Raw genomic sequence first — 6,676 nt, forward strand, 5'->3', positions numbered from 1 at the left:
CTCTAGAATATGCGATGTCTTAGCTGCTACTATTTATATAACATGAAGGAGCCCAAGAGTCGGTTCGAGTTTAAAAGACAATTCACATACTTTTTATGCAATTTGTCTATATTTTTTTATTCGATGTAAGTCACGTATTTGCGATGTTTGGAGGTTTGAGTTTAAAAGAAAGTTCACTCACACATATTTTATGCAAATTTGGTAAATTTTTTATGCACGGTAACTCAATTATTTGCGAGGTTTAGAAGTTTGAGTTTAAAAGAAATTTTATAGTTTTTTATGCATATTTTTAAATTTTTATGCGAAATAACTCAGGTATTTACGTAGTTTGGAGATTCAAGTTTGAAAAAAAAATTCACAGTTTTTTTATATGATATTATTACATTTTTTATGCAAAGCAACTCAAGTATCTGTGCAGTTTATTGGTTCAAGTTTAAAAGAAAATTTGCAAAGTTTTTATGCAAATTTAAGAATTTTTTATCTAAAGTAACTCAGGTATTTACGATGTTTTGAGGTTCAAGAGTTTTAAAAAAAGTTTCGCACACTTATTTTATGCAAATTTCATAAATTTTTTATGCGATGTAACTCAAGTATTTTTGAGGTTTGTTGGTTTAAGTTAAAAATAAATTTCACAGATTTTTTATGTGACACTATTATATTTTTTATGTAAGGTAACTCAAGTATTTATGATGTTTGTCAATTCGAGTTTTAAAAAAATTTTGCTCACACTTATTTTATACAAATTTAATAAATTTTTAATGCATAGTAACTTAGGTATTTGTGAGGTTTTGAGGTTCGAGTTTATATCAGAAAACCTATGCCATGTTCTGTCGCCAAGTGGTAGCTCCTCTAGTCATGGTGGAATCCGCCATACCCGCACCACCAGGGGATCCAGTAGCGATTGGTTTTTGACAAGGTGATGGAGATTAAACATCGATTGCCGACGATGGTGACAACTAAGGTTTTTCTTATGAAGATGAATGAAATTCGCATATGGAGAAAATTCATATAGAAAATGATGGGTGCAAAGGCTAAAAATGTCCTAAAAATAACAATATTTACGATTTTGCACAGTAGACAAATTTTTGAAGTTTCAAGGTCTTTTAGGAAACGTGTTATTTTTTACATAAAGTATAACCATTTTTTAATAAAAAATAATATAATAATGGACAAGCATCTTTAAAGAAGCAAAAATATTAATTTTTTATGTGATAAAGCATATTCAAAGTAAATACAAATCTTCAAAACAAATATATTATATTCTTTCAAAAAAAAAAAAACTTAAACTATATGTGCAGAGGGAATTTTCGGATCCATAGGTTGGGGACCACAAAGAACTCACTTTTTGATTTAAAAAGAGAAGTCAATGAAAAGAATGTCGTAGCCTCATCAAAATCACCTGAAAAGTCGTCAGAGATAAGAAAAACTCAAAAAATATGCAAATGAGATTTTAGGGACCACATGTTGGAGACCATGAAGAACCCTAGATTTTGTTCTTAAAAGGAAGCAAAAACTTTGAGATGCTGGTACCGAGTCAAAAATAACTCTAAGCAAAAATAACCTTGATCCAGATCCACTACCAGCATCTCAATTGCAGAAAAAAGGTGCACATTTTAACTATTAATACACATTTTGCAGAGTTTTTATGTCACATTATTTCATTTTTTATGCAAAGTCAGGTATTTGCGATATTTAGAGGTTCAAGTTTAAAAGAAAGTTTGCTTGCACATATTTTAAATATGCGAATTTAGTAAAAATTTTATGCATGGTAACTCAACTATTTGTGAGGTTTGGAGGTTCGAGTTTTAAAAAAAATTATAGTTTTTTTATGCGTATTTCTAAATTTTTTATGCGAAGTAACTCAGGTATTTGTACAGTTTAGAGGTTCGAGTTTGAAAGAAATTTCATAGATTTTTTATGCGATGTTATTATATTTTTTATGCGAAGTAACTTAGGTATTTCCATAGTTTTTCGATTCGAGTTTACATGAATTTTTGTAAATTTTTTATTCTAATTTAAGATTTTTTTATGCGAAGTAACTCAAGTATTTGCGATGTTTGGAGGTTCAAGAGTTTAAAAGAAAGTTCTCTTGCACTTATTATATGCGATTTTTATAAATTATTTGTGCAAGGTAACTCAAGTGTTTATGAGGTTCGTCGGTTCGAGTTAAAAATAAATTTTGCAGATTTTTTATGCGGCGTTATTACATTTTTTATGCGAGATAACTCAAGTATTTGCGATATTTATCGATTCAAGTTTAAAAGAAAGTTCATTCACACTTAATTTATGTGAATTTGTAAATTTTTAATGCATCGTAACTCAGGTATTTGTGAGGTTTCGAGGTTCGAGTTTTCATCAAAAAACCCAAGCCATTCTCCGCTTTCAAATGATGGCTCCTTTAGTTACAGGGGAATCCGTCATACCTGCATCACTAGGGGACTCACCAAAGATTGATTTTTGACAGGGTGATGGAGATTAAGTATCAATTGAGGCGATGGCGCCGGCTAAGGCGTTTCTAGTGATAACAAAAGAAATTCGCATATTGAAGAAATTCACACCAAAAACTATACATGCAAAGGTTAAAAATGTCTTAAAAATAAAAATATTTATGATTTTGGACAACATATGAATTTTCAAAATTTCAAAGTCTTTTAAGGAGCGTGTTATTTTTGTTGTAAAGTACAAACAATTTTCTATTTAGTTGTAAGGAGGATCTACACAAGTGAGGGTTGTTTTGCTTTTGAGTTTGGATAAGGTGCAATCACATGGCACAAAATTTGTTAATCACTTGGTTGGCCTCCATCATACCTTGGGCCCCACAACTGACCGGCCTGTCCTCAAGATGAATGGGTGAACTGATGCTTAATGCACAAATATTTGTGCAATCATATTCCACATAATTTTTTCACTTTTAGAAACTATCCAAAAGATGAAGGTGAAGGACATTTTGGGAAAGAAACACATAGCAGGTAATAAATGACAGTTTATGGTACTTATTTTGGTATCGATAACAGAGTCAAATGAACATGATTCCCAGAAATAATCTTCGTTTTACACTACTCCTCGGGTGTGGTTCTAGAACCTCTAGGAATGATGGATTGAAGTACGTCACAGATGCACAGTGGCTTATAAAATTGACAGATAGACAAATAAGATTGGTACGCCTTGGATGTCGTTTATCTTAAAAATGAATACAACAGTGAATATGCTTATTGTGAGCCGTTCATTTTAAACCATTTCTATACCATCCATCCTAAACACTAATGACGTCATGAAAAAAATGAGACCATCCAAGTGATAGACATGTCATCCGTACAGGCTTTTGGATACCGTTCATCTTGTGATCAACGGCATCAAAGAGTATTTTTGACAGAAGCACGCCCTGACCTGATCCCTCTCCGAGAAATGACGATTGCGGTCTTGTTCGTGATGATGAGAGGGTTGACGTCATCTTTCGGGTCAAATTGTGAGGGTATATTTCCAAGGCAAATGACGTGTCACCAGCGGCTTAAAAGCTTACACGTGTCATCATCAGGCAGAGAGTGATGCTTACACACCATGTCAAAACTGTTTGCGATAGACTAGGAATCCTGGAATCCTTATGATTAAGGGTGTCAACAGGTTTATGCGGACCCAACCCAAATCAAACCTTATAATATTCGGGTATGGTGATAAATAATAACATCCAATTAAGATTTTGGTTCGGACCTGAAGGTTTGATTAATACATGGACTCGGGTACACCCGAGTATAGTTTGTAAAATTTTATACCCACAAATTTTCAATGTAAAAATGATAAAAAAATATGATTTTACCAGGTATGGTTCACATCAGTTCTTATCGATCCAGGTATGATTTTTCTTATAATGGATCCGATTAGACTTGGGTCTGAACCAGATACTATACCCAAAAACTAGGACCAAGTCTGGTTCTACTGGGTCTGAACCAAACCCGACCCTACACCCCTACTTATGACATGTATGGTCAGTGGACAGAAAACTATTCAAGGTACCTGAATTGGATTCCGTTCATAAAAGATGAATCGCACCAAAAAAACCATTTAAAGCATCCGATGTTGGAAAATTTTCAGCCGTTCAATTTTCAACCCTTGATGCCATTTAAATGGTGAACATTTGACACTTGGGTGTTGTTCATCTTGATGGTTACCAGTTATACAATGTATCATCGGGTTTTGAACTTGCAACGTTCCCAACACAAGGTGACGTGCACTAACAGCTCCTACCAACCAAGGGGAGCCCCAGTTGGTACATGAACCCTTTTTTGTGGTTGAGCTTCTTCTTTTTCTTTGTCAAAAGGATAAGACGTCTTCGTTCAGAAAATAAAAAGATAAAACGTCCAAATCAGTGTTGTCAATATCATTGCAAGTCGGCAGGGTTAAGCAGATTCTTATCGTATCGGCCCAATTCAGAACAAGCTGATTCGGCCCTCAGCCAATTTTTAACAATTTAATATTTGTAATAATATTTTTAGTTTATAAAGATTTTTTATATTAAAAAAGTAAAAATAATCGGTTTAGCTCGATTCACTTTATAATCGGAATCGGTTGATTGTCTGAACTGTTTTGAAAATCAAATCAGGTCCGTTACCGATATTGACAACATTGGTCCAAACATGCATTGTTGCTGCAATGAATAAACTTCTCCAAAGTGAAGACACTCTCAAAACTACCTGAGCAGATCAAGTGATCTGCCAAATCACTTTTAGAAAAGTGTGATTTGGCATCCTCACCGTCCACAAATGTACACAAATGAAGCAATGGACAGTGAAGATGTCAGAGATCACTCGATCATATCTCACACAGAACTAGCTTTGCCACATCATGTGTGAGTCCTCATGGTATTCTATTTTCTATTGATTTTTCTTATACATTAAAGAAAGTACATAAGAGAGAGCCTCTCACATGTTATATAGTGAAAGTATTGTGAGAGTGATTTTTTGGTGAAAAAAAAACAAAAGAGACAAAAGGGAAAAACCATTGGGTGCAAGGGTTTTGTTCTTCAATTGAAGACCACCATAGAGGTGCTTCCTTCGCTATATATTGGTAATTGAAATAAGAAGTTTTGGCAGGACACTTCGTTCTTTTTGGTAGACCATACAATAAGTGTTATTGTTCATCTTTTGTAGTTTTGCATATTTCTCTTGTATGGGGATTGTTTCTCATTATTAAGATCATCTTGAACTCTCCCCATGAACGTATGCACATTGTCAAATCCCGTAAATCTTTTAGTCTTGTAGTTAATTGCTTTTTTGCTTATGTTTGAATAATTTGTGTTATCTTTTTAAGGCTTTATTAGATTCAAATTTCTTTTCAAATTTGTGTTTTAGCCCTAAAATCACAACAAATTTATATCATAGCTATTGATTGTAGTGAAGATCATATATGATTTGAAGGGTGATAAATATTAAGTTTGAAGTGAAAACATTTGATGACATAAAACTTTGCATTATGACAAAGAATGATTAATGATATGTTGATTCAGCAGGTGGTTTACAATGCAAGAAAAACAAAGAAAACTTTATTGCAGGTCGAGTAAAAAGTTGAGAAGAAATGAAGGGGTGATGATTTTTCACCAAGATCTTCTCAAGACCAGTTACTGAACAAATTACTACGAAAGGTAGTTCAATTTCAAATAAAGATTACTAGCGCGCATGGGCAATATGCACATGATGATGATGTGATAGTGTATGTTTTGTCAGCTGAATACATATATTCGTGCATGAAAAATGTGAGTTCTACTAGTAAAAAAGGCAAATCAATAAAGATTGCAGAGGGTTGGCGAGCTAGATTGCTTAGGCCATAAGAAGAGAGAGTGTTTAAAGAGAGTTGGTTGGACAACATTTAAGCCAATGTGAAGGATGTTGATTATGACTTGAATGAGTCCTTATTAGACTGACTCACTTTGCCATATAAAGAAGTTCTTTTTGGACTCTTATTTAGAATCCTATATGAGATGAAAATGAAAAGAAATGTTCAAAAAGAGTTGGAGAACATTCAAGCCAATGCGAAGAATGTTGACTATGATTTAAATGTGTTCTTATTAGACTGACTCACCTTACCATATAAAGAAGGCTTTTTGGACTTTATTTAAAATCCTATATGAGATGAAAAATAGGAACCATATATGGTTCCTTGATAGATAATGACTCTACCTTGAGAATTATAAATAGAGAGTATATTCTCTTTTGAAAAGGTGGAGAAGTACTTCTTGGTTTAATAGAGAGAGAAAAGAGAGGATATCTCTGTTTTGGTGCTAAAAGAGAGTTGTTATGCTCTCATGGGCTTTTCTTTTGTAAGACCTAAGAATTTTTGATAATTTTTAAGAAATAAAGAAAAATTTTATGTCTCAAATTTGGTTTGAATTTCAATTTGGGTGAATTTGGATAGTTTCATTTTAGCATTTGGATCCTAATTTGAATATTTGCATTGTAGTATCTGGATCCATAAATGGATCTTGGATATAAAAGGGGACCCATAAGGTGGGATGCCCTCCACTTACTTTCCTAATTGCCCTATTTAACTTAGTCAATTTTGCTTAATTATTTTCATAATTAATTAAGAAACCTAGTTAGCAAAGATTGCTTAATGTTTTCTTATTTCATTAGGTGTACTAATTAGCTAGGATTTATAAAGTTTTAGAAATCCTAATTAACTAAGT

This window comes from Nuphar pumila, chromosome 15, assembly GCF_984573655.1.
Source record: "Nuphar pumila chromosome 15, dmNupPumi1.hap1.1, whole genome shotgun sequence".
In the NCBI taxonomy this organism is placed as follows: domain Eukaryota; kingdom Viridiplantae; phylum Streptophyta; class Magnoliopsida; order Nymphaeales; family Nymphaeaceae; genus Nuphar; species Nuphar pumila.